An 18,989-nucleotide genomic window follows, 5' to 3' on the forward strand; every position below is an offset into this window, starting at 1 on the left:
ACCAGTGACAAAAAGATTCCTAACTACTCCCTCATACAGATCTCTGGTTGGGGATTGCAAAGAGGAAGGGGACTGGAGAAAAATACTGAATAACCAATGGCAGGATAATATGTGGCATGGAATGTCAGATGTTTTAACATGGTAGGGAAGCTAGAAAATGTAAAAAGGGAAATGCTAATGCTCAGTCGAGATATAGTGGGTGTTAATGAAGTGAAATGGAAAAAGAAAAATTATTTCTGGTCAGACAAGCATAGGGTAATAACAAGAGAAGAATATTGTATAACAGAAATATGATTTATTATGAATAGGAAGGTAGGATAGAGAGCAAGTTACTGTGAACATTCATGTTTCATCATGAGGCAAAATCTTCTTTCTTCATTCTTCAAGTAATTTCGGTTGTAAGGAGTAAAACTCAAGCAGTGTCGTTATTGAAAAAGTATTGTCTTGTAATTATTGGTTAAGAGTTGTATGGTCCTGAGCAGACCATTGTTGTGTGAAAGAGTTGAAATGTTCTCTAACTTTGTGTGGAGGACACATGGTGTTGACTATACAGCCATTTTCAAATAGTACATAAAATTCTGTACAGTTCTGGAGATAGTGAGTTGTATGTTCTCTAGCAAGTTCAGGACATATTCACTTGTATGTTCTCTAGCAAATGAGTCTCTCAGTGTTAAACAGCAGTTAGCTCTGTTTCAGAGTACATCTTTCCAGTATGTATTGTCACACAATGATGGTTTTCTGGTGCTGTTATCACGTTTTCAGATGTATCACTTATTCTGTTTTCTTTTCCATTAATTGAGTTACATTCACAAGAAATATGTATCATTTCCACTAAATTGTTAAATTCATTTTTATATTTATTGCACATTGCAACTCCCAGTTTCCATGTCTCTGAACTTGTACTCATGTTTGTTCATGTTCAAAACACTCATTAGTGGTCGGTGCCTTCATCATATATGTACATAATATTTACACGTAACTAATAGCTTTATATGCCTCAGTTGTCACCCCATATTTTCCATTTAATGTCCCTTATTGGTGTACTTGTGTGTAGCTGGAAGTGTGTTTGTGTTGTACTAGTCATTGTTTGTGAATGTTCATCTTCTTTCTTCATGCTCAGACATTATCTTTCTTGATTCTTCATGTTATTTGAGGGACTGGTATTTTAATTCTGAAATGTGTAAAAGTGTAAGTTGTGTGATAAGGCTGCATTGTATTGTTTTGCCAGTGCCCATTTGAATTTTTTGAAGTGTGTTAGCTGGATAGTATTAATCCTGTATTTCACAGAAGTCTTTCTTCATGTAAGGTTTTCTTTCTTGATTCTTCACGTCATTTGAGGGATTAAAAGTTACAGTGAGTGCTGTATGAAATGATTGTGTTTGAGTATATGTGGCTAGGTTGTAGCGTGCATCTATGGTTGAGTCCACATCATTTCCTATGAGAGTGTTTGTTTTATAGAGTAGCTGATATGTTTCTTAATGAGACAAATTCTTCCTTCTTCATTCCTCATGGAATATTAGGGCTCATCAGTTGGTGTGCAGGGTCATTGTTGAAAAAATGTTGTACTGTAATTATCTGTAGAAACCTGAATGAGTCTGAGTGGATGATATGTGGTATAGGTTATTCTGCCATTTTTAATCTCTACATAGAGCTTTTGATGATTGTTTAGATATATAGTTGTATATTCTGTTGCTTAGGACTTTCTCAGCAGTTAACAGCATGTAAATCTGTTGCAGACAATATCATTTTTATATATGATGCCAACAACAACAGTTTTAGGTGCACATGTTTAATGACACAATTGGAATTCACATTTTATGATTTATTATATGAATGCACGGTGTCTTTTCTTTCAGACATGTCCAAAAGAACAGACACCACATATTCATATAATTGATATGCCTAGCTGAGCAATGGATCCATCTTCTTCAGTGCAAATGCGCAAATATGTTCAATCTCCTGTGGGACTATCAGAGTAGCAAACAAGGAGTCAAAGGATGGGGTTCTAGAGGTAGGTGACCCTCATTTGGGATGTCAATTAGCAGTGAAGCATGCTGAGATAGTCCGTGTTGTTGCAATAACCCTGTATCCCAGGTGGCACAGTGATTAATGCAACTGTCTAGTACGCAGGAGGCCCAGGTTCGAATCCCAGTCCAGTACACATTTTCACTCATTGCCGCTGAATCCACATACTGTTTTTTTACAGCTGACAGCAGTGATCTGCAATTTTCATGTTATGATTTATTTTTTATTTTGTTTCTTTTTCATTAATACAGTAATAAATGCTAGAAATATGTCTCTTTTGCATTAATTATATTTCAGTAAATCAGTGTCTGATAATTTATACCATCCATCAACACAGCAATTATGTGTTATTTAATTCATGAGATATTTATTGCAAATTTACTTGCATTTTTGTTATGTATTACATATATCACATACTGCAAATCCCAGTTTCCCTGATTCTGAAGCTGTACCCATATTTGTTCATGTGGAAAATACTTATAAGTGGTTGGTATCATCTCCTAATATGTATCAATTTTAACAGGTAGCTAATGGCTTTGTAGCTCTTAGGGCCATCCCATATCCTAGGTTCAATGTCTTTTGTCAATGTGCTTGTGTGTAGTTGCCCTTCTTGATGTCAGACCCTAAATACGCCATGCCAATATTAATGGCATGTGAATATAAAACATCGTCAAACATCAAAAATGTATGAATCTTTATTGATATGAGTAACTGTATGGGATGCCATTAATTCATAAACGATATTTTGGGCAGAGTAATATCAGTTTAATTTTCAGCTATCAGCTGTGCTGAATTCATTGATAAAGGTGTAATTACATAATTGACTATTATGTAACAGTAAGTTTTCCTTAGGTTGTCATTACACCATCACTTGAAACTTGCGTCTCACTGGCCAGCTGGTTAATGGCCATATAGCACAGTCAAAGAATGTCCATGGTACATTTCACAAATCCTTCAAACAAAACATTGTTCTTATGCACACTAGCTTTGCTTCAGTGGCAACAATACAGTCTTTTTGGGGCAATTGTCAAGATGCATTTATGAGCTATCAGCTGTCATTTGAATCAGTTAATGCACTATTACTGTACACCCTTCTTCATAAACTGTACTCGCATGCTCATTTTAGCATTGAAAAATCAAAAACATTTTCTCTTTATGTTTGTTGTTCCACATATTTACATAAACCTCTCTCATAACAATTCCATAAAAAATAATTTAACAGTACCACCATGAATCCTGAGGAATTCTGTTCAATGAGCTGTTGTGTGGAGCAAGTAGCTAAATCTTAGTCAATGGAAAATATATTAAGTAACACACCAAGATCAATATTTAGAAACTCACTATGTGGCTCTCAAGAAAGATCAAACTTAAGACTGCAGACCACATCACACCAACCTCTATGACAAATCCCACCTGTACCAAGCTTGGTGCAGCTTTAAACACAAGCTAGACCACCTTCTAAGCCAATAATTATCATCATTAAAATGTACTCCATATTAGAGTCGCTTGATGCATTCATTAATCTGCATCGTATTTTAAGATTTTCATAAGGCTTTTGACACCATTTCTCATACACAACTTCTAATCAAATTTGGTGCCTATTGAGTATTGTATCAGTTATGTAATTGGATACATGCTTTCCCATCAGAAAGGTCAAGTTCATGGTAATTGATGGAAAGTCATCAAGTAAACTAGAAGTAATGTCTGTCTTTTCCCAGAGGAAATGTTATATGCCCTCAGGTGTTTCTGATCTACATAAAAGATTAAGGAGATGATCTGAAAAGGTCTCTTACATTGTTTGCAGATTAAGTTGTCATTTAATGTCTTGCAAAATCATCAGATGATCATAACCTACTGCAAAATGATTTAGACAAGATATCTGCATGGTGCTAGAAGAGGCACCTGACTCTGATCAGTGAAAAGTGTGAAGTCACCCATATGAGTACTAAAAAGTATCTGATAAACTTTGGTTACATGATAAGTCACACAAATCTAAAGGCTGTCAATTCAACTTAATACTTAGGGTTACTCTTACCAGTAGCTTATACTGGAATGATCACAGTGATAATGCTGTGGGGAAAACAAACAAAAGACTTCTTTTATTAATCCCAGTCAATATGTGATAAGTGCTGATGAGACCACACTGCTGAGGTCATTGGTCCCTAGGCTTACACACTACTTAATATAACTTAAACTAATTTAAGCTAAGGACAACACACACCCATGCCTGAGGGAGGACTCGAAATTCTGATAGGGGTAGCCGCACGAATTGTGGCAAGGCGGCTCAGACCGCGTGACTATCCTGCGGCGCCTAAAGACTTTGATTTATAGGCAGAACATTTAGAATATGCAACAGCTCTACTACAGAAACTTCTTATACTACACTTGTCCTACTTCTCTGGAATGCTGGTGTGTGGTGTGGGTTCTGCATCATATAGATCTGACAGAGGACATGTAAAGAGTTCAAAGAAGGGCAGCACATTTTGTATTATCACAAAATAGGGAGAGTGTGCCATGTGAAATGATATGTGAATTAGAGTGGGCATCATTAAAATAAAGGCCTTTTCAATTGTTGCAGGATATTTTCATGAAATTTCAATCACTAACCTTCTCAGAGTGTGAACGTATTTTGTTGCTGCCCACCTACATAGGGAGAAATGATCATCACAATAAAATAAGGGAAATCAGAGCTCATACAGAAATACATAAGTGTTCGTGTTATGTGTGTGTTGTTTGAGAGTGGAACACTGGATTAATAGCTTGAAGGTGGTTTGATGAAACCTGAATGCAGAATAACCATGTACGGAGACGTAGATGTAGGAAATGGTGATCTTAAGACTAGCAGATGGAAATCATTCAACCTACATAGATATAAAACTTTCTCTTACACACTTTTGTAATAGTATGCTTCATTTATATGCAGACCTTATTACAAAGAAAAATGACATTGTGTATTCTGATAACATGACCAATTAAAATTCAAGAATCATCCACGAGCTCCTACACATTTCACAGGATAATACTTATCTATTATGGATAACAATATATAAAAAATTCCTATTGACACGGTGTTCCCAATATTATGCTCACTGATTTCACCAAAAATAATATTTCCATAAATTTTGTTGAGGACAAAGTCCTTTAATATGATGATTGCTTGGGTAGCCTAATAAATATCCACCAGGATTTGGGATCCTTAGAAATACGAAAGGTCCCATATGCAGAAGCTGCCACTTTTTGTTACTTTGATTCAAGAGGTGGATGGTTTCTTAATGATACTTTCTTGTTCACTTGATAACTTACTATTTTTATCACTGTTTTGTCATAATTGTGCTTTCTTCTGAATGCCTTCTCTTTCAAACTGGTCAAGGGTTTCTGAACCTCTTCTTCTGACTAATCTCAGTCACTGGGAGCCTGTGGAATCTGGTCCACACATTCATTCATTCTTTCCCCTCCTGCCAAACATTAGCTCTGTTGTAGTGTAGTGTGTTGACAAATGAGCCAAGTGGTTCTCTATCTCATCATACAATTTTATATAGTCAATTCCTAGCGTCTGTTTATAATGACAATACGTCTTTATGAACTGTTCTTGAAAAATCCTCTTAATTTAAATGTAACCGTAGGCTTCCGCGGCCGTTGTCAATGTCAATAAAATTCTTCTGGGTTAGAGACCGCGTTGTCATTTATAAAATTCCAACGTTTCGGCGTCTGTTGCAAGACGCCTTCCTCAGGGTGTGCTGCTAACAAGGCATCTTGCAACAGACGCCGAAACGTTGGCATTTTATAAATGACAATGCGGTCTCTAACCCAGAAGAATTTTATTGACATCCTCTTAATTTCTTTATCTAGAGCTTTACGCTGAGACCATGGGGTAAGACAAAAACAGTTGTACAAGGCTTTGTGTGGAAATACATCAAGGTGACATGTATTTCCTTTGTATTATTCCAGTTTTTTCTTCAGGTACCTTCCCATACTGATTCAAGAGGTTTATTTGCTTCCCAGTGAGGCTTTCTGGCTCTTCTGATTTCTGTTATACTTGCGCAACTTGGTTTTTGTGAATACTTTATTGAAAGAACTGTTTGAAATCACATTGCCAAATTCTCCTGTGTCTAGAACAATAGTTACTGAAACACCCCCAGCACTGGTCCAAATCACAGATTGTGGTAACAATGGTTATTCCTGTTTGCTTTGATTTACTTGCTCCATCATATTGGTACACTTAATACATTGAAAAAATTTTGCAGCTCTGTCACACCCCCTATCTTACGTCATGTCTAGCTCTCTGGGGCTCAATGTGGTTGTTTCCAGGTGTTGTTCAGTTGTATGTCTGCTTTCTTCAATGATTTTGGTAATCACTGGTGATTGTGATCCCCAGTCATAATTTGATGGTGTTTTCAGTTGTTTGTTACTCCAATAATATTATTATTAGTTCCATAGCCAGAATTGTATCTTCTTTTTCAATGCTTTCAGTTTGTAGTGTAATCTCGTTTGTTGTGTTTCTGATAACTGTCCAGGTGGGTATTCTGCTGAGGAAACCAGTATATGGTTCATGCAGTTGTCCTCTACTACAACCATTGCCTGTACTAGGACTCTGTGAGTAATAACCTCTTGGTCCTGTTTGCGACTTAATGTCTCCTTCAGTTACATTCATAGACCCCAATAAAGAAATAAATTCATTCCAACTGGTTTCTGACACAGTGATATGTTTCTCTCCATTTTCAACAGGCAGTGTTGCCTTCAAGATTGTTGAAACATCTGTATGGAAAATGGATTCATTCCAGTAGCAGGCGTTAGTAAGTTGTTTTTTGAAACACCGGTGCAAGCTCCCATTTCGAGAAGAGAAAAGCTCTGAGTAAAAACCTTCTTCTGTAGTATTACCTGCACACCACTGGGCCACAATTTGACCAGAAATGCATTTTCAATATTCTCATACACTGAGGTGTCAAGAGTCATGGGATGCCTCCTAATATTGAGTCGGACACCCTTATGCCTGGCGTAGTGAACCAACTCAACATGTCATGGACTTAACAAGTCACTGGAAGTGCACTGTAGAAATACTGAGACATTACTGCCTCTATTGCCATCCATATTTTGAGTAAGTGTTGCCAAAGAAGGATTTTGTGCACAAATTGACCTCTCAGTCACATTCCATAAATTCTGATGTGACTCATATTGGACAATTAGTGTGGCCAAATCATTCACCCAACTTATCAAGAATGTTCTTCAAACCAATTGTGACCAATTATGGCCTACTAACGATATTATTGGTTCCTTAACTAATTTCTCACACTCTTTTGAACTTGCTTTCCATTAACACATTCTAAACAAGGGACTAGCAGATATATAACTATAGATTGAATCTCCCCCATGTTGGTATCACAGTATTTCAGTCATCAATATTGGAAAAGTATGTTCCAAGGGTGTTATATAATTCCCTAGAAAAATTAAGTTTTTATTTAAATGATAAGCTATGCTCAGAAAAGACTGTTAAATACTGTTTGTATGTATGATTTACCAGTCAAGAGATATATTTTTACTACAAGCTGCCTTTACATCATTGACCCTGTGCTTGAGATCAGTCGCTTCCTTCACAGTTGACCATATGGTTTTAATTTTATCCTGTGAACTAGTTATTCTGTTTGTGTAGCATATACTCTTTGCCTTCCTGATAACGTTTTTAGACACTTGACATTTGTGTTTGTTATATGCTACTGTACCTTGTCTGTGACTACTTCTAACATTTTGATATAATTCCCATTTTGATCTGTGTGATATCCTTATTATTATTACTATTTGTCAGTCATTTCCTGAGCATTGCTTGTGATTTAAATGAAAACTTATTTTCCACAGGGAACGATATAACTCTCTTTAAAAATACTTTTCCAGTATTCATGTCTGAAATACTTCTCTGTGACGTTGACTAGGGGGAGATTGAATCAATAATGAAGTCACTGCAGACTAAGAATTCTCATAGATATAATGGATTGCCTAGCAGAATATTAAGGTATTGTGCTGCACATGTTAGCCTGTACATAGCCATATTTGTATCTTTTCCTTTAAGAATTGACAGTTTACTGAATGATCAATGTAATCAGAGTAAAGCCACTTTATAAAAAGGGAGAAAGGAATAACACAAACAATATTAGAGCTATTTGTATACCATCAGTATTTGCTAAAGTTTTTGAGAAGGTTGTGTATGTAAAGATAATCCATCATTTTATTTCACATAATGTGGTGTCAAATGTACACTTCATTTTAAGAAGTGGTTTAACAATTGAAATGCTTGAGGCACTTGATACAAGTAACTCTAAAATATTTCTGTTTGCTGATGACAGTAGCTTGGTAGTAGAGGATATTGTATGCTACATTGGTTCTGTTTCAAATAGGGCAGTTCATGACATAAGCTCAAGGCTTGTAAAAACCAAATTAATGCAAAATCACGTTAAGGCACAGTTTTTTCAGTTTCTAATACACAATTAAACAAAACCCAATGTTTCAATTTCACAAAATTGGCATATGATTAGAGAAACTGCACAGTTCTAATTTCTATATATTCACATAGATGGAAATGGAAATGAGCATTTGGCATCATTGGCTGGAAGGTTCTTTGCAGGGTAGGACTGGCCGCCTTGGTGCAGGTCTTATTACATTTGACGCCACATTGGGCGACCTCTAAGCCAGATGGGGATGAAATGATGATGAAGAAAGCACAACACCCAGTCCCTGAGTGGAGAAAATCCCCAAGCCAGCTGGGAATCAAATCCGGGCCCATAGGACGGCAGTCCGTCATGCGGACCACTCAGCTATCAAGACAGACGTAGACAGTTTTAGCCATATTTCTATGCCATCAGTGTTTGCTAAAGTTATTGAGAAAGTAGTGTACGCAAGGATAACTGATCATTTTATTTCACATAATTTGCTGTGAAATATAAAGTTTGTTTTTAGACGTAGTTTAACAACTGATAATTCTATACGCTCTTTTCTCCAGATGTTGGAATACTACAGAATACGGGAGTAGCTGACAATTGGTTCACCTCTTACTTTAACAACAGACAGGAAAATGTCATTATTCACAGTGTTGAGAATGGCTGTGATGTGGGGTCTGTGTGGGGTATGGCCAAATGTGGGGCACGCCAGGGATCAATGTTGGGGCCACTCCAGTTCCTTATTTATCTAAATGATATTCCATCTAGTATTATGGGTAACTCTAAAATATTTCTGTCTGCTCATGAACCTAGTTTGGTAGTAAAGGATGTTGTGTGCAACACTGGCTCTGTTTCGAATAGTGCAGTTCATGAAATACACTTAAGCCTTGTAAAAGAAAAATTAATGCTAAATCACAGTAAAACTCATTTTTACAGTTTCTAACCCACAAACAAAACCCAATGTTTCAATTCCATGAGATGGGCATATGATTAGAGAAACTGAACAGTTCAAATTTCTCGGTGTTTAAACAGATAGCAAACTGTCATGGAAGGCCCACATTCAGGATCTTGCTCAAAGACTTAATGTTGCCATTTTCACTATTTGAGCCATATCTGGGGTAAGTGATATTTTGAAATGGAAAAAATTCTACTATGCGTATTTTCATTTGCTTATGATGTATGGTATTATATTTTGGGTTAACTCTTCCCATTCTTGAAGAATACTTTTGGTCCAGAAACGAGCGGACCAGGTATTAAGTGGTGCAAGTCTGTGAACCTCTTGTTGACCCCTGTTCATTTGTCTGGGTAGTATGACATTGGCCTCTCAATGTATACATTTCTTGTTAGTAATATCAGTTTTTTCCCCGGAGAAATAGCAGCTTGCACTCAGTTAAAACTAGGCAGAAATTCAATCTGTCTTTTGATCACAGTTCCTTGGCTCTTGTGCAGAAAGGTGCTCAATACACTGCTGTATCCATTTTCGATAACCTACCACAAGAATTCAAAAGTCGTAGCAGTAATCCACACCCTTTGAAATTGAAACTAAAGAGTTTCCTCATCAGTCACCCTCTGTTCTGTTTAGGAATTCCTTGAAACAGTAAGCTGATTCCTGTTATATTGTTGATTGCTGATACATTAACTTATAACTTGACATTTTTGGGTTCATAAAAATTTAATTTTATCTGTTAGTACTTTTATGTTGTAATTTCATGTACTGACACATTCCATGACTTTGGATATATGCTCCTCAATTTGGTCTTACAGACAGGATACGTAAAATAAAAAATAAGAAAAATCACATGAGTAAAAATGATAAATCTACCAATGCATTGTCCTTTTAAACCATGTGTACGTGATACTGCTCCCATATGTTCATATTACTATCTCACATCTTTTGATAATTTGGTATATGTTTTGGATGAATCATTTATTTCAGTTGCCCATAGAGTCCTGTCATCATGCATATATTCAGTTATGTAACTTATCTTTTGCATCTTGGTCCATGACCATGGCAATACATATGTAAAGCCACAAATGAGTACCACAGGATACACAGTTTTATTTTATGAATATATTTAACAATTTCTATGCTTAATGATTTTCATTTCCATCATTATTACTGTGTATAGCATTGTCACCGGCAGCATACCATATGCAGACAGTGAAATATTTTGAGCAGGCTGATACACATATAGATTGTTATAGTCTGATCTTGGAGCAAGATATATGTCATTATACACTCCTGGAAATGAAAAAAAGAACACATTGACACCGGTGTGTCAGACCCACCATACTTGCTCCGGACACTGTGAGAGGGCTGTACAAGCAATGATCACACGCACGGCACAGCGGACACACCAGGAACCGCGGTGTTGGCCGTCGAATGGCGCTAGCTGCGCAGCATTTGTGCATCACTGCCGTCAGTGTCAGCCAGTTTGCCGTGGCATACGGAGCTCCATCGCAGTCTTTAACACTGGTAGCATGCCGCGAGAGCGTGGACGTGAACCGTATGTGCAGTTGACGGACTTTGAGCGAGGGCGTATAGTGGGCATGCGGGAGGCTGGGTGGACGTACCGCCGAATTGCTCAACACGTGGGGCGTGAGGTCTCCACAGTACATCGATGTTGTCGCCAGTGGTCGGCGGAAGGTGCACGTGCCCGTCGACCTGGGACCGGACCGCAGCAACGCACGGATGCACGCCAAGACTGTAGGATCCTATGCAGTGCCGTAGGGGACCGCACCGCCACTTTCCAGCAAATTAGGGACACTGTTGCTCCTGAGGTATCGGCGAGGACCATTCGCAACCGTCACCATGAAGCTGGGCTACGGTCCCGCACACCGTTAGGCCGTCTTCCGCTCAAGCCCCAACATCGTGCAGCCCGCATCCAGTGGTGTCGCGACAGGCATGAATGGAGGGATGAATGGAGACGTGTCGTCTTCAGCGATGAGAGTCGCTTCTGCCTTGGTGCCAATGATGGTCGTATGCGTGTTTGGCGCCGTGCAGGTGAGCGCCACAATCAGGACTGCATACGACCGAGGCACACAGGGCCAACACCCGGCATCATGGTGTGGGGAGTGATATCCTACACTGGCCGTACACCTCTGGTGATCGTCGAGGGGACACTGAATAGTGCACAGTACATCCAAACCGTCATCGAACCCATCGTTCTACCATTCCTAGACCGGCAAGGGAACTTGCTGTTCCAACAGGACAATGCACGTCCACATGTATCCCGTGCCACCCAACGTGCTCTAGAAGGTGTAAGTCAACTACCTTGGCCAGCAAGATCTCCGGATCTGTCCCCCATTGAACATGTTTGGGACTGGATGAAGCGTCGTCTCACGCAGTCTGCACGTCCAGCACGAACGCTGGTCCAACTGAGGCACCAGGTGGAAATGGCATGGCAAGCCGTTCCTCAGGACTACATCCAGCATCTCTGTGATCGTCTCCATGGGAGAATAGCAGCCGGCATTGCTGCGAAAGGTGGATATACACTGTACTAGTGCCGACATTGTGCATGCTCTGTTGCCTGTGTCTATGTGCCTGTGGTTCTGTCAGTGTGATCATGTGATGTATCTGACCCCAGGAATGTGTCAATAAAGTTTCCCCTTCCTGGGACAATGAATTCACGGTGTTCTTATTTCAATTTCCAGGAGTGTATTTTCATGCAATTCATATTAGCATTTCCGCAGTGCCCCCTGGACATCTACTAACCCTTTGTTCAGGGCTTTCATGGTTTCAACTATTTTATTTCTCCACTGAAAAGAATCAGATCCTATTTGTTCCTTGATCTCGAGTAATTCCTTGTTTAGTCCACTGCCCACTGCTGGCAGGGTCAACAGATTACTAACAGAAGTCTCGATTCACATGTTCACAGGTTTTATGTTCTGATCTCCCTCAGAATTTGCCCAAGCATCTATGTGTGCTGTGTCTTGCTGCCTGTGCACAGTAAACAGTTCTTGTACTATTTTTTCTTACTCTAATGACAAATTAATCACTTGGTATGAAAGACTGTCTACAGTGTAACCTAAGGATAACTACCTATCATGGATCTCATTCACTTCTGTTGGTAGCTTCTCCATAGATCCAGGGATCAGCTCTTGAGCTTTTCACAATTCAGTTATATCACTTTCTAGTCTCTGCAATCTGGCTTCCTGTTTCTCTGCTAAGTCATTAAATTGAGTGCTCACTGGTGGCCAGTTCTTGGCTAGTGGGCATATCCTCCTGTCTAGTAGTCATTTCTTTTTGCTTTGTAGCTAATGCTGTAACAAGAGTGGTCATCTGTGTTTGTTTTGCAGCTCAAATTATCAACTACTCCAGAATTTTGGTGAGACATCTTGAGTTTATGGTTTAGATACCTCTGGCACCACTACATCCTCAACTGAATGAACATTAACAAGGTCCATCAACTCCATCTGATATTCAGAATGGCTTTTTACCACAACACACAAACAAATTTCGACAAGAGCCTAATGTCTTCTATAAGATTACAACACAGTTTATCCCTAATACATTTACACACGAAATATCATCAGACAAACAAAGAAAACTATAATGATAAACACTGTTAAAAAAAAGGTGAGAAATACTGCACAAGCCAGACATGGTCAGAAGTATGTTCAGGAACACATGTAAATGTAAAATTGAACAATTTCATGACTATATTAAAAATAAAATTTGACGAGACATTTCCTAAAATCGCACATTCTGTTGGAGAATCTATCAGAAAAAACTCGTCAACAAAGGTACCAGAATATTCTGAACACTCAAATATCTCTAGAAAAGACAATGAGAGTAGCCCAGCCTTCTTACAGTTTTTTATCAAATACAAAAGAACCTTTAGGAAACTGCTGCAGGATGCAAAAAGAATTCAAAAGGATAAGGCTATACAGATGTTCAACAATAAAAGCAAGGCAACAAGAAATATAGTAAAACAAGAAACTGGTAACACCAAGCCAAACCCGACAAATATGAAAATAAAAAATAAAAGTGGTTTAATAGATAATCCTTAGGGTAACTTTCTTGACCATTACTTTAGTAACATAGCAACCAAACTTCAAGTAAAGCTACCAAAAATACAATATACAGCTGCAAATAACTATGTACTTTACATAAAGCTACTGCTACTAACCATGCATCATTCAGATTGTGTATAAATTTAAGAGTAAACTCTCCATAGCTCCAGATGAGGGTGCAGTGTGTCTACTATGGGACTGTATTATCAGCGTACAGGCATCTCTGACAGATACTATAAATCAATCATTCACTTCCAATTGCTTCCCCGATTACCTAATGCAAGCAGAAGTTCTTTCCGTCCACAAAAAGGATAGTAAAGAAAATATAGAGAATTACAAACCATATTCATTACTGCCTCCATTTTCAAAAATAATAGAAAACTATTATGGAAAACAGACTTATGGATTATTTAAATAAATATCAACTTCTGTGGAAAGAACAGTTTGGTTTCAGATATGGAAAGGGAACAGAAGCTACTACAGGAAAATTTACAAAATGTAACAGTTATTTACCTACACATCAACAAAGCATCTGACATAGTTTGTCATGAAATACTTCTAGGTAAATCTGAAGTACTGGAAATAAGTAGGTGGGGGTCATAAATAAATAGTTTGTCTTATCTAGCAAACAGTGTACAGTGGGTACAGATCTCCCAAATTTCAGATGGCTGAAATTATATGATATTGGGATAATTTACATAGGAAGTACAACAGGCATGTTGTGACACATAAAAGACGTATCTGCTCAGTATGTTATAAGTTACTGAGAAGATTGTTGGTTCAAGAAACTAATCACAGTCATGATGGATGGCAATGTCACAAAACACCTGTTGCAGAGGTGACCACTTAATCATGGTATAGGGGCTGTTGCAACTGCTGAAATACACTGTGAACAATCTGTGGCTCAGGTGACCACAGTGCTCACTGTCACACCCTGTCACATGAGTGGGCACTAGTGCATGACAAAGTTTGTCACTCATGTGACAACTGAAACCACAGTATGACCCATCACACAAATAACCACTTTTTACACTGCACACTCCATTGCTTGGATGACCACTCAAACCACAACATATCCCATCACACAAGTGACCAATGAAATCACTTCTCCATCACAGCACACTTAATGGATGAGTATGTTCTGCCTCATGTCTGTGAGAGTATACATTATATGCAGGTCAGTCGAGTGAAGCAGCAGCAGCAGCAGGGATACAACTGAATCATCTGCTCCCTAATCCTGCTGGATCCTCTTAAACTGGACACACTGTGGTGATATAACCTAGACATCAAACTTGCATTCTATGTTGTTGGGAGTCGTGTATTGTATTATTATGTATCCTGGCTACAAAACATAACCCCCCATCCCAAAAGGAGGGTGTAGTTGAGGGTCAGGTAAATTAGGCTGGTAAGTGCACTTGAGGCCCAGAGTAGGATTGGACCAAAGATTGTGCTGCCTGGAGACGTGGTGTTGAGGTTGTCTGAGGCGAGTGCATAGAAGTGGGTTCAAATGGGAAGGTGTATGTCACCTTTATATGTTCCAGTGACAGTGTCTATGTGTTTCCATTTATGGAAACTTCCAGGGTATAATGACTTCGACTAACAGTCTTGTGAGGTCCAGAGAATGGACATTGGAGACCAGGCCTGACCCCCTCAACACTGACCATTACATGCATGGCAGTTGCTGAATCTGAATGAACAAAGGAAGTTGGGGTGCCACGCCGAGAGCCTAGTCGAGGCCATATGCATCAAATACGTTTGTGCAGTTCACACAGGAATGCTGAAATCTCTGAGTCAGAATTTGACACATTCTCTGGTATTTGAAGCTGCTCACCATATATTGTGAAAGAGCCTAGTCACTACAGTGTTGAGGTCTGTCTTGAAACAAGAGGAGGTTGAGAAGTATGAGGAGGAGTACAGTAGTCCTTGCTTTGTTGTGGCAAACTAGAGCCACCTTCAAAATTTAATGCCATCACTGAACATTATCATTTTGGACTGGATGGTGATGATGAGTGCCAAAGGATTTGGCAAGCTTTTTGAAGAGCTGGAATTCAAATTTCCTTTCACAACCTTTGGTGATGTGGAACAGCAAAGCATAATGATCAGTCCATTTACTGACAAATGCTAGTGCCACAGTATCAGCTGAGATGTAAGAAATTGGTGTTGCCCCTGGCCACTGTGTGAAATATTCAATGATAGGTGAAAGATATTGCTGAACATCAGAAGTGCGGAAGTAATTGACAATGTTAGCATGAGCATACATAAGCTTCCCTGTAGCCACAGGAAAATCACCAACTTGGTCATGGATGTGCAGGTCAACCTTACTAAGCTTACATTCACCACAGCAGTGGTCTCATCTGCAACAATCTGAGCAGATTCCAAGACACACATAGTGACAAATCCTGATAGTAGCTTTAACACCTGCATGTCAAAGGTTATGGACACTGTGAAAGGCCTGCTGGGGGAAAGCATCTAGTAGGAAAGGTTGTAATTTGTGATTGGAGGTATCACATAATAATTTGTGCCTGTGCCAGCCTAAGGCCAGTTTTTGGGTTTTGTTGATAAAGAGTCCATCTCCGTACTAACCCCTTGAGCTGAAGTGACTGTTGTGAAATTGATGCAACCAGTGATCCCAGCAACTCATGCTGACAATTGGCAGCTATATTGTCTGTGCTGAACTGTGAGATATGTTCCAGTTGGTGGAATTGACAAGGTGAGCAGTGACGTTTTCTCTGCTGCAAGGTATATAGTATGGGTCTGTAGAGTGGAAATGTCATTAAGTTCCTGGCTTTCAGCTTTTGGCGGATGTACCCGATTACCTCATAGGGAACAAGCAGCTTCCTGTCATAGGCACATCGTTGGTGTTCTATAGGCATAGGCTTCATTGAAAAGAAGACCAATGTTTCTCAGGAACCACTGAAGTGCTGTTGCAAAGTTGCTTTTAAGGCACAGATGTTGGTGTCAACCACCAGTGCCTACTGGGTGTTCATAGTATTGTCATTATTCCATGCTGGATTTTCTTTTGTTATTTAATTACTTTTATGTTCCTTGCCTAATTTGGCACAATAATTTGTAATAATGTGGAATGAGTTGTTTTTCATTACATGGTGAACATTTATATATCTTTTTTTTAAATATACAGACCTGACTTTGTAATTCCTATCCATCATCTTTCACACATTACATTGTGAGAAGTTCTGCTGTATAGAAGGCGATGTCAAGGAAACAGCTTTTTAAATTTGTTTTCAAATTTTACTTTGCTGTGTGTCAGACATTTTATATCAGTGGCCAAACAATCAAAATTTTTCTTGCAGCATTGTGCATCTCTTTTTCTGCTAAAGACAACATTAATATGAAGTAATAAATGTCATTTTTCTTTCAAGTACTGTAATTATGTGTATAACTGTTCCTTTTGAACTGTCATAGAATATTTACTATCAACTTGAGGAGGGAAAAAAACTACTTTGAATTAGTAGTCAAAATGCCCAACCCCTTAAACAGATTACAAGATGTTTATGAATAAGTACCACATATTATTATTACAGCATGTTTCTGAGCAATAAAGACTTTCGTTCTTAAAGATGACACTACTGAATGGAAATATGCAAAATATGTCAACAAGATTTTGTATGATTCTAAGTACAAAAGTGACTGAACTAAGTTTCTTAAGGAATTCCGAAATGTTCTTTTTCCAGTTTAAATTCTCATGAATATGGACACCTTGAAATTTTGAAGTTTCCCCCCTAGTTATTATTTTCTCAGCATGTGTTACACTTGTCATTAATACATTACCCTTGGATGTGCAGAACTGAATATGAAATTGAAAGTGAGCTAATTCACAGAAAACAAGTCAATGAAACTTTTAAGTACATTGTTTACCATTACTTCTGTTTCTGTATGTGTGCTTGGATTGATTAAAATACACGGATAAGAAAAAAAATCACAGATTTTTCCCAGATTTCCCAGTCCAGGTGAAATTACATTTTTCCAACATTATGTGACAATATAAGTTCCCTTTGTGCTGTAAAACTTATGTTCTTTGAATGTTTTCATACACCATATAGAATTTGCCGGCATTTTAGAAAACAAACTTAGCAAAAAACAATGATTTCTGAAATACCTCTGAGATGCAGTAACATTTATCCTGTATACTTTCACTTTACAGAAATATAAACAGGAACTTGAATAGAATTGGGGAGAAGAGAAGTTTGTGGCACAACTTGACAACAAGAAAGGATCGATTGGTAGGACATGTTCTGAGGCATCAAGGGATCACCAATTTAGTATTGGAGGGCAGCGTGGAGGGTAAAAGTCATAGAGGGAGACCAAGAGATGAATACACTAAGCAGATTCAGAAGGATGTAGGTTGCAGTAGGTACTAGGAGATGAAGAAACTTGCACAGGATAGAGTAGCATGGAGAGCTGCATCAAACCAGTCTTAGGACTGATGACCATAACAACAACAACAAAATGGAACTCCACCAAACATTGCATGGTAAGTTCTGAAACAGTGAAATCGAGATAGCAATGTGCTTTTGTCCACCAATCATAGTTTATGCCGCATGATATTACCAGCCAAAAATAGCAGATATTCATTGATATAGTCAGCCAATAGCAGCCTCATTCATAATTAGTGCAAACACACAAACAGAAAAAAGTTAAATTAAATTACTGTACATACAGCATAGCTATAAGAAAAAGCTAAGCTATTACATATAATTTTGGCTAACAAAAGTATTTTGCTATCTTTTCTTTCTTCCCCACCCCCACCCCCCCCCCCCCCCCCCCCCCTCACCCTGAAAGGTGTGATTAGGCAGGATACTAAGAATACAGCTTCAATTGCAGGCACTGAATATTTCTATCAAGCATTATTATAAATTTCGTTGCTTCGCACAGAACATTTCGTATGTTACCTGGATGTATACATATTCCATCAAACATTTTGACTTTATGATAGAAAATTACATACGGACTTTTTCAATAACTCACTTTGCACATTTTTTAAAGGATATTTATACTTCTTGCCATAGTTAGTGCTTAATTTGTACTCTATGAAGGAACTATAATAAATATGGAAAGCTAATCTTAAAACTTAGTCTTTTGTAGCTTGTGTTATCCTTTAAGAGACATCAAACAAAATGTGGCAGTAAAACACTAAAAACAAGGTAAATGTCTGATCTTCAGTGTTGTTATAAGAAATTCATTGCACATTCTCACACATAACATAATTCACCTTGCATAAAAGGAAATTACTTTGAAAAGTAAAATTTTTCTCAGTACCATTTGCAACATTCTACCTCGACCTATTACAATCGTAAGCAGCTGTGATGCCACACTCATTGAAACAAGGCCAAATGAAAATTATGTAATGAAATATTTCTGTAAATCTAAAAATTTCCTAGGTTTTTCCTGACTATCCCAGGGTGCATGAACACTGCAACATTAGTGTCATCTGAAAAAGAAACTAATTCTGGATGCTATATATTAGACAGAAGATTGTTCACACATATGAGTGACACTAGTGGA

Source organism: Schistocerca gregaria, chromosome X (genome assembly GCF_023897955.1).
Source record: "Schistocerca gregaria isolate iqSchGreg1 chromosome X, iqSchGreg1.2, whole genome shotgun sequence".
Classification (NCBI taxonomy): Eukaryota; Metazoa; Arthropoda; class Insecta; order Orthoptera; family Acrididae; genus Schistocerca; species Schistocerca gregaria.